Here is a 10,963-nt window from a genome sequence, read left to right as displayed (position 1 = left end):
AGTAGGGGTAATGGGGAATCATTATTCCTGATTGGCTCTCCCCCGCCTGGGGCATATTGCTGCCATAGATCAGGCTGTCGTGGGTTGATCTGCATGTGTCAGGGCTAACTCACTTTCCCCCGCAGGGAGATAAATGACTCCACACAGCTCTTCCAAAAGGGAGGGGGGGGGGTGTCAAAGTAGAGAGAGATTCAAGTTAGGCTTCATTTCCTATCCTAAGGCCTGACTCTGTGTGGATGGAAATTCTTGATTGTCGTGGGTGGGATGTGTGTGTGTGTGTGTGTGTGTGTGTGTCTGTGTGTGTGTGTGTGAGAGTCAAAGAGTCTGAGGGGACATGTGTGGGTGATAAGTGGGCCCAACACCCTGAGACAATCTATGCGATACTTCATATTCCTGTGTATGTGTGTGTGTTTGTGTCCCCCAATCGGAAAAGAGTGTGTGTGTGTGTGTGTGTGTGTGTGATAGGGGAGAACTTACCCTGGGGTGTGCTAGCGTGTCGCTGTCGTTGTAGCAGATTGTAGTAGGTAGAGAGATGATGTCTGTAATGTCTGCTGATGTCTAAAAACACAGAGAAGGCCCGTTGATATAACATTACACTAGGGCTGTTCTCCAGATATCCTGGTTATGGGATTCTAAACTTCCTGCCTATTTTCCTTTCTAATTCTAGGAATCTTCCAGACGGCATTTCTGGAAAACCTTGGAATTTTGGGAAAGTCATCTGAATTTTGGAACTCTACATCACACCAGGTCAGACCAAACAAATCAATCACATGGTATAGTCGTGTAATGTACCATTTATTCATCACATCAAGTTTTCTGACAAGAACAAAAAAATGTGCTGCTGGCATTAACGAGCTAGAACACTCATGCAGAGAAACGACAGAGGCAGCAGATGTAGTTTGGTGTTTGCCCAGAAGATGGCAATGTGAGTATAAGTCTAAAGTACTGACTGGATTTTCTGAGCAGTGTGCGTGTGTCTTTGTTTAACACATGCACTTCCTGCAGCCGGGAGGGAAACTGATGAGGGTGTATGTGCCCGCGTGTGGAGCCTGATGGAAAATTCACCCTACTCGAGTGGGGATGGAAGGAGGTTAGGACTTGGCAGCTAGGGGGTCACACCACTCTCCTCACACCCTGTATCCTCATTATTTCATTAGGGCCTCTATTTGAACATGCCATGTGTAAATCGGTGGCTAATTGAGTGCTAACTGGAGAGGGCTGCAGGTGTTTGGCCCCTGGGGGCCTCAGAACACTTAACTATAAAAAGTACCTCAATGACATTTACACTTTGGTCATTTAGCAGACGCTCATATCCAGAGAAACGTACAATGAGTGCATTAAACTAAGGTAGGTAAGAAGACAACCATACGCAATCACGTCCCTTTCCTTGTCCTCCCTCTCATACCACTTACACAGGCCAGGTACAGCCGTGATAAGTCAGAGAGAGAGATAAAACATTTTTTTTTAAAGAGAGAGCAACAGCTCACAGAGGGATAGACACAGGACCCGGTCCCAGTGCCTGGTGTAATCTATCAACCCGCTCCACTTGGACTGTCACCTTTTGTCCTAACCCTCCCAGGATCGGCAATGATTGCCAACAAATCTAATATCCTCCACGTTTTCCCAGGCAGAAGCATTTCAATAATGACTTCTGTGCTTCTGTCGCTGTGTCTGTGGAGAGAGAGAGAGAGAGAAAGCGAGAGAGAGGGCGAGGGACAGAAATCCACCGCGGTGGCTTTTGTGGCGGCGGAGCAGATCAAAAAACAGTCCCGACCGGCCCCCTTTCTCGTCCCGAACAAACAGACGGAGCAAACGGCATTGAATGGGAATGGTTTAATTTGGGTCCGGGAGCCGCCCTCGGACAGATGGAATAAAAACTGGAGGGGGGAGGAAGGAAATCTAATAAGAGAGAGAAAGAAGCGAACAGAGAAGGAGAGAGAGAAAGCGCACCTTGACACTGTCTCGGAATGATTTGAAAGCCTGAGGAACAAAGGATTCGCTCTCAATGGCCTCAATGTCCTTTATCCTTCGCACTTGATCAACCAGTGACGTCCCCTCTGGAAACAGAAAGAGAGAGAGGGAGAGATAGAGATCGAGAGGGAGGGAGATAGAGAGGGAGAGAGGGAGAAAGTGAGAGAGAGGTTAGCAGCGTTAGGGGGGAAAGGTCATACACACTGGGATTTGTTAGCTGCCCTCAAGTCACGTTGACACAAGAGGGACATCTGGGGAAGTGAACCCGATTACATTTAGGATGCTTGACTCTGTCCATGTTCTCTTGGCAGTAATGCTCTTTGGCACTTGCTAAGAAATCTCTGATGTGACCGAATCTCTGTATTTAAAAAAAAAGGAGATATTAGCTAGGGGGACCTGACAGGGGGTCAGGTCTGGGGCCTACCCCCGTGAAAGAGAGAGAGACACAGGGCAAGACACTTAAGACAAAACAAACAAAACAAACACAGAAGGTTGATCAGTCCCAAATGGCACCCTATTACCTATATCGTGTACTACTTTTGACCAGAGCCCTATGGGTCAAAAGTAGTGCATTTGGGATGTACCTGAGGATCACAGTATATTTAGGAAAATATCAGACTAAATAGAATATATATTAGAATGTTTTTAAACATTGTCATTGCAAACAAACACTGTGTAGCCTCAAAATATGCTTAAAACAATAACTGTAATATATTGGATGGTCAGTCATTGCATCAATAGCTCTGTCTATAAATTTAAGAGTTGTTACATTTCTCGAGGCCCATCCCTCAACTTTTCATCAAAACCGAAGCTGGGTGTCCGCTTTGCTATTGTTTCAACTGTTGATTGCCCATTTAAGCAAATCTCAGTAAGCACAGTCGATTATCTTACAATGAAACGATTTAAGTGTAAAAAATGAAATCCACATTTTACGCATCAAATTAAAAAGACGTAGGCGGAAGGCACATTTTTGATTTATGAACGTGTGTCTGGAAAGGTAGGAATTGTAAGAATCTGAACAATCATTTTCTTCTTTCGCCTGTCAATCTCTCCAGCAATCAGTCAATATTTATCCCTCGCTTACCTATCCATTCATCCTCCCCTGCACACTTCCATCTATCCAGCTGTCAATCTGAGAGATACCCCTGTCTCTGTTTGAGTTCCATGTAGAAGAGAGAGGAGCACAGAGAGAGACCTCCAGTGAGTCTGCATATGCTTCAATAACAGAAGCTGCGACTACAGTACCTGGTAGGGAAATTCAAGAGTTTCAATGAGCAGGTGTGGGCTCACAATGAATGACACGGATGAGTGTCACACACACACACACACAGAGACAAACACACTCAAATACACGGACAAATACACACACACACATACTCACACACAACAAAGACACACCAGTTTGAGCTAATGACAGGAATTAAATGCATCCATTACCAGCCACAGAGAAGCTGTCACAACAGATCTTTCTGGGCCGCGTGTTTAATGAATAGATTCATATTTGTTCTGGTTTTATTAGGTTAGCGTGAGTGGCACAGCAACACACTTTCACACACACTTCTCATTATTTGCCTCAGTGCACGCGCACGTACACACGCATGTACACACACTCGCACGTACACACGCACACACGCGCACAGAGTGTGTGCGTGAAAAGATACAAAAGAGGAGGACATAATGTTGTTCAAACAAACTTTGTTTCCATTCATATTTACTGGGAGAACTGGACAGACTGACTAACAACTGGAATTAAGCATTCCATCCATGACAGTCTGTCTTGTTGTGTGAGGAGAGGGGGAAGAAAAATAGACATGGTATCTCCAAAAATAGTTATTACCTTGAATGTGCGGCTAGATGGAGAGCGGGAGCACCGGCCCAATATCCTCCTGAAGACTGTGGCCTGTCCTTCACATGACAGCCACTGCATCATAAAACAGTATTGTGTGTGTGTGAGTGTGTGTGTGTGTGTGTGAATGTGTGTGTACAAGTTTGACGGAGAGCCAAATCCATCAACAATGAATCCCGTTTTCAATCAGTGATCGATGAATCCACCCTCCGCCCTCTGAGGTAAGAGTTAATAAAGGACACACACACACCTAAGCCCCCTCCCCACCCTATCTGCCCAGATATATCAATGACAGACCTTCGGGCGGGCGGCAGAGTGGACGGACGAGGCTCACGGAATCCATTAAAGCCTCATACTTTTTGACAAACACATTATTGGTAGATAAAATGACTTCCATATGCTGTTTGTCAGATGTCAGTGGGGAAAGATATGTATTTCATAGGAAAATCAAAAATAATGGACTTTCAGAGAGAGAGCGAGAGAGAGAAAGAGAGAGGGACGGGCCGAGCTACATACAAAACAAAAATCAATACCCGTGCCGGCCGAGTAGCGGAGAGTGGAGAGCCCGGGAGGTCAAAGTTGATATTTAATATTGACACATTATCTGGCAAATGAATTTAGCGGCGCGACTCGATTGTCACCGCATTACTGGCAGCGCTGGTCTGTCGGCGATGAGATAAAGACGGAGGGAAGAGAGAGGAGGGGACATAAACAGACAGTAAAAATATTAGAAAGACAATGCCTTCAATGTACAGCACATTTATGACAGCTCAATATATTCATTAAACTGCTGTATGACTCTCCATAGAGTTATCCAGCTAGGTCAGGACCAAAAATAGCTGTAAACAGTGGAGTAGGCCTTTAAATGGTCTTACCACCATTATGAGTGACCTGGTGGGGCATCAAACCAGAATGATCAATACACTAGACCATATTGAGTGCCTTTACATTTTTCATCCTTGTATTCACTCGTTATAATGACCCTAACAATGGTCAGTGATTGATCTGCTTCTTATCAAATCAAATTCTATTAGTCACATGCGCAAAATACAACAGGTGTTGACCTGACAGTGAAATGCTTACTTACCAGTCCCTAACCAACAGTGCAGTTTAAAAAAAATACGGATAAGAATAAGAGATAAAATTAACAAGTAATTAAAGAGCAGCAGTACAAAATAAAATAACAATATATACAGGTGCCGGTACAGAGTCAATGTGCGGGGGAACCGGTTAGTTGAGGTAGTATGTACATGTAGGTAGAGTTAAAGAGAGAGTGACTATGCATAAATGACAACACAGAGTGGCAGTGGTGTGTGTGTGTGTGGGAGGGGGAGGGGGGGGGCAATGCAAATAGTCTGGGTAGCTATTTGACTAGATGTTCAGGAGTCTTATGGCTTGGAGGTAGAAGATGTTTAGAAGCCTCTTGGACCTCTTGGTACCACTTGCCGTGTGGAGAGAGAGGCTCTGTGTGTGTGTGTGTGTGTGTGTGTGTGTGTGTGTGTGTGTGTGTGTGTGTGTGTGTGTGTGTGTGTGTGTGTGTGTGTGTGTGTGTGTGTGTGTGTGTGTGTGCGTGCGTGCGTGCGTGTGCGTGTGTGTGTGTATGTTAAGTGTGTGGGATGGGCAGAAAACACTTGGAAACTCATTACCAAAATTAGTCCAAAGGCATCCTGATGAGCAACCTGGAATCAATAGCGTATTGTGCCCTCTAAATAGCTGTTTGTCTACTTCATTGATTAAAAGGGTGGAGAGAGGAGAGAAAATCAAAAACACCAATGAAAGAAAGCAGATTCCCTGAGCCATACGGGACAGAAAGTGTGTATGTGTGTGTGTGTGTGTGTCAGAGAGAAAAAGAGAGATGGCGTTTCTGCTGCAGTGACAGAGTCCAAACAGAGGAGAGCGCTGTTTGACCACAGATTTCAACAGTGCCAGACCGTGGTGTCTTTGTAAATGTGACTTTGCTCCACAGTTTGTCAATCAGCAACAGCGAGAGCTGAATATATCGCTGCTAATGATTAATTCGAGTAATTGAGTGCATACCATCGCGAGCTAAATTACGACGGCGCTCATTGTGCCGAGCAAATAAATAAAGGAAACGAACTGTACGTTGTTTCGAGGTCGGTCACAAATTAAAAGTACCTTCAAAGGTGCTTTGGTGTTATATTTGCGAAAGGCAAGCAAAGAGCACGCTAATGGTGACATTAAAATAAGAAATAAAAAATGCGAGCGGGGAGAAAAGGGCAAATTGTACTGCTGTTGACATGGCGGATGTAATTGGACAGAGTTGAGCTGGCTGCAGTAGGGATGGCTGGCGCTACGGCAGGGCATGATCCTACATGGTCCTGTTGGTCCATAGCACGTCCCTGCCTCCCCTTACCCTCCCTCTTAGCACTGCAGTAAAGTATAATTCAATGCTCAATTTAGGGTATAGACTAGCCTTAGATTTTTTTTCGCCCGCTAATTTATAGAAATTAAGACATTAATTAAGCCACTAGCCATCATTCAAGCCGGGGAAGATAAATACAAACTTTCATAATAACCACCTTCCCCATTTTAGGGCTCATTATCATCAATTTTTAATGCAATTATGCTATTCTTTTTACGCTGAGCTCATAAATTACCCGCCCTTTTGTTGCCGGCTGGCCTTGTAAAATCCAAAGTAATGCTTTGTTGTCTGATCTTTAAGGCAATTACTGGTTTCTTCAGTCTTTCATCTCCCTGCATTTCCAATAACCCTTGCCTCCAATGATTTATCCCTGCCACCACCCGCCAACACGCACACACACACACACACACACACACACACACACACACACACACACACACACACACACACACACACACACACACACACACACACACACACACACACACACACACACTTTAACTCATCTCTGTTTACCATGTTCCTTACCAGGATGCCAAGGTAACAGAGCAAATGGAGCAGCTATGTTCCTATTGGTGGATCCCCGGTGGGTCTTGGCCTACCTGTGGCCTACCTTGTTGTTTGCGTAACCCCACGCAAAGCTAAGTACACAGAACACAGGTTCACTTGGCATCAAACGGTTAGATTCATTCAGCGCCAGGGGGCATTGAGATAGTTATACACTGAAACACTGTAGCACTTCCTTACGCCTCAAAGTGCTTCTTCTTGAGGCCTAAACATGTTGTTTAATACATGACTGGGTCTGGGAATACGTTCAAACCACATTGGATGAACACTCATGTTTTCAGTCCGAAAACATCAAGTTATCGCTAACCCAAAAATCCACATTCCAACCAAATGGCCGATTATTGAAATAAAGCAAAACCAGGTCAACTGTACAATTCTCAGCTCTGCCTGAGCTCTGAGTTTATACATGAGGATATACAGTGCATTCGGAAATTATTCAGACCCCTTGACTTTTTCCACAAGTTGATATGTTACAGCCTTATTCTAAAATTGACTAAATAAGAAAAAACAGGTTGTTAGAATTTTTTTTTAAATGTATTAAAAACAAAAATACCTTATTTACATAAGTATTTAGACCCTTTGCTATGAGACTCGAAATTGAGCTCAGGTCAGCATCCTGTTTTCACTGATCATCCTTGAGATGTTTCGACAACTTGATTGTAGTCCACCTGTAGTAACTCTCTATATAAAGGTATGACAGTGCATGTCAGAGCAAAAACCAAGCTATGAGGTCGAAGGACAGGACTGTGCTACCAGCAGGTATTTATCTTGGTGTGCGCATGAGTGTGTCTCTCTACAAGGCACAGATCACTCAGCAAATCTTAAAACAACACATCCCCAGCCAGCCCATCCCAGCCCTGAGAAATAGCAAAAACAGAAACAAAGGCTGGGTTATTAAAAAGGTGTCTGGCCCCGTGGTCCGGTAATAGTTTTGGACTGCATTGATTATGGCGCGCTGACAGCTTCCGATGCTAGCACTGAAAATGCATCAAGTGCGTAATGAGGAGCTATTAGGCCCATCGATTTGCTGATTTCAATTGATAGCTACCAGGCCAAAGCGGCACGTCAATATTTGCATAACTAATACCTCGCTGCCTGTCTGCTGCTCCCGGCCTTGACAAATGAGATCTCAATGAGGGGAGGAGAGGGAGTTGGATGGAAAGAGAGGGGAGGGGGTGGGGTGGGGTGGGGGGCAGAGTGGTAGCAAGAGAAATGGGAGAGAAAAAGAAAAAGTAACACAGAGAAGAAAACAAGATCAGATGGGTAAACAACAGCAGTTGGACTCAACCCACCATTACATGAACCGCATAGAAATAATGCATCAGATAATGTGTTGGGTCGAGCTGTGATATGTGCTAGGCTGAGCTGTATTGTGATGTGGTGTGTTTTGTTGTGTGGTTATTATGCTCTTACGTGATGTGTAATGTTTTTGCTGTGCTGTGTTGTCTGACAACTTACGTCTTGCGTTGCGCTGAGCTGTGCTGTTTTGCGTAGAACTGCTGTGCTGTGATGTGACGGAGCACGCTGCCGTGCAGTGACGTTGGATGGTGTGCTACATTCTGCTGTTCTGTGATGTGACGGAGCACGCTGCCGTGCAGTGACGTTGGGTGGTTTGCTACATTCTGCTGTGCTGTGATGTGACGGAGCACGCTGCCGTGCAGTGACGTTGAGTGGTGTGCTACATTCTGCTGTGCTGTGATGGGACGGAGCATGCTGCCGTGGAGTGACGTTGGGTGGTGTGCTACATTCTGCTGTGCTGTGATGTGACGGAGCACGCTGCCGTGCAGTGACGTTGGATGGATTGCTACTTTCTGCTGTGCTGTGATGTGACGGAGCATGTTGCCGTGGAGGGACGTTGGGTGGTGTGCTACATTCTGCTGTGCTGTGATGTGACGGAGCATGCTGCCGTGGAGTGACGTTGGGTGGTGTGCTACATTCTGCTGTGCTGTGATGTGACGGAGCATGCTGCCGTGGAGTGACGTTGGGTGGTGTGCTACATTGTGCTGTGATGTGACGGAGCAAGCTGCCGTGGAGTGACGTTGGGTGGTGTGCTACATTCTGCTGTGCTGTGATGTGACGGAGCATGCTGCCGTGGAGTGACGTTGGGTGGTGTGCTAGGGGGGACAGAGTGGCAGCCTGGGCCAGATGTCCGAGAGAGGGAGGGGACCCCCCAGTACCACAGCAGGTGGCCAAGCTGTTCTAATGACGCTGCCACAGCCGCATTGTAAGGTCCCCCACGGGACCACACACACACAAACACACACACAGCTCCTTATCAACCAAGCATCCCCTCCTCCTCAAAACACACGCGCCCCGTAAATACGTAAGCGACGCGTGCCGAGTCCTCATGGTCCTAAAATCCTTATCACTGTGTCAATTGCCCTGGGTGCAACCTCTCCTTGATCCCTGTCATTCTCAGTGTGACACCTGAAGTCACCTGTCACAACACTAATGTCCCACCTACACCCATTATGACCACCGACCTCCGTGTAAATACTAAACCCGATGCTCACTCTGATAACCTAAAGTATCACAATACTTCAAACTAAACAGCAACAAAGAAAGTCTATGACAGCCCTCTCCTCAACCGTAGAGCCCTGAGTTTTACCTGAAGCACAAATGTGTCTAAATGTCATTGATATTAACACAATCACATCTCTTCAATGCTTTTTTTTATGTGAAGCCTACATTTTCAGTAGGGTTTAAGATGGATGGATGTCTGAAGGATAGACAGATGGATGAAGGTTGGATGGATGGATGATCTCCGCGCCCAGAGTTTTCCCCCTGAGTACATGACCCCATATTGACGGCCAGCGTCCTAGTCAGAGCAGCTGAGGACAGACACCTCGTGCGTCCTGGACTCCCTGACGTCTCCTAGAGAGATAAGCATCCTCTCCACTCTTCACTCAATAAAGGGACCAATAATGAATTAATTACCCCAACACAGAGCCTAATGACAGGCAGACACTGCCGCCGCGCTCCCATTGCCGCCGCGCTCCCATCTCCTTCACCATCTCCATTTACGCCCCCCCCCCCCCTCTCTCTCCTCAATCAACCCCTATAATCAGTGGGGTGACACTCCACACCTGTCTGCAGTCTGTTAGGGCTATAGACCGCGGGGTCAGATAGATAGAGAACGATGCCATGTTGCGCGCACACACAAACACACCATTTTTTTGCACAGAACTAATGAATAGAAAGGGTGTCTCCATTCAAGTCAATGATGGCATGGTGGGTGTAACTGGCACACAAAACACAACCGTCATACATATAAATAGACAGAAACAGCACATGGAGACAGACAGCAAAACCTCTTTTTATCTGGTTAACAAAGAAGCCAAATACAAATCCAAAAGGCCCTCTTTTCACGACACACAAAAAACTGTGCTAGAGTCACGAGAGACCGCATTACAGTGCACCCAGGCTGCATCACCAAATGACACCATGTCCTATAGTGAACTTAGTTTTACCAGAGCCCTATGGATAGTGCACTAAAAAGGAATAGGCTGCTATTGAAGACGCAACCCTAATATTGAGCCATAAGCCTTCTATTTACCCTGAAAGGGAGTGGGGTTTTGTGGGCTTGGATCTGTCCACTTACCGTGCCCAGTGCACTGTCAAGGTGCGTGGGTGTTAGATGGGCTAGGGGATAAGGAGGGTGGGATAGAAGGGTGAGGGGAGCAGACTGCACACACAGCACTGTGGGTTAACTAAAGACAGGTGTGTGTCTGTGTGTTTGTGCGTGCGACTCCGTGTCTGTGTGTGTCCGTGTGTGTGTGTGTAGGGTGAGTGGGTGTCAGCAGACAGCCAGTGTCTGTGCTGTATCACGGCGTGCCACTAAAATGTGAAGCTTTCACAGCCTGAACCGTGACGTCCTCAAGACCAGACCCTCTCTGTGTATACGAGTGTGTTTTAGTGCCTGTGCATTATGTGGGCGTGCAATACTAAAATATTATGCCTATTGTAATGTTCAAATATGATTATCTTGCATTCTGGGTGATACAAGTGCATGTTTCGACCTCAGTCCAGCTTTAATCGAAACATGGGGTAATATCCTTTACGAGAAATAGGATACATTTTACCAGTATATTTAATTGATAAGTGATTTGAACTGTGTGGGTATGTGTGCACTGCTAGTGTGTGAGTGTGTTTGCGCACGTATGTGTGTGTGTGTGTGTGTAAAAATGTGCTAGCGC

General features: G+C 46.0%; 1 long non-coding RNA gene across 1 annotated transcript in view; it reads right to left on the bottom strand.

The window, feature by feature from the left end:
* Nucleotides 1-483: 483 nt before the first annotated feature.
* The window catches only part of LOC135552513 (uncharacterized), a 184,374-nt gene continuing 173,894 nt past the window's right edge, over nucleotides 484-10,963 (bottom strand). The window contains exons 9-10 of the long non-coding RNA XR_010457466.1: nucleotides 1,951-2,057; nucleotides 484-558 (exon numbers count right to left, since the gene is read on the bottom strand). This is a non-coding gene — a long non-coding RNA (uncharacterized LOC135552513). The remainder of the gene's footprint in view (nucleotides 559-1,950; nucleotides 2,058-10,963) is intronic.

The sequence above is a fragment of the Oncorhynchus masou genome, chromosome 13 (genome assembly GCF_036934945.1).
Source record: "Oncorhynchus masou masou isolate Uvic2021 chromosome 13, UVic_Omas_1.1, whole genome shotgun sequence".
NCBI lineage: Eukaryota > Metazoa > Chordata > Actinopteri > Salmoniformes > Salmonidae > Oncorhynchus > Oncorhynchus masou.
Note: the sequence above shows the minus strand (reverse complement) of the source record. Positions and strands in the feature narration are given on the sequence as shown.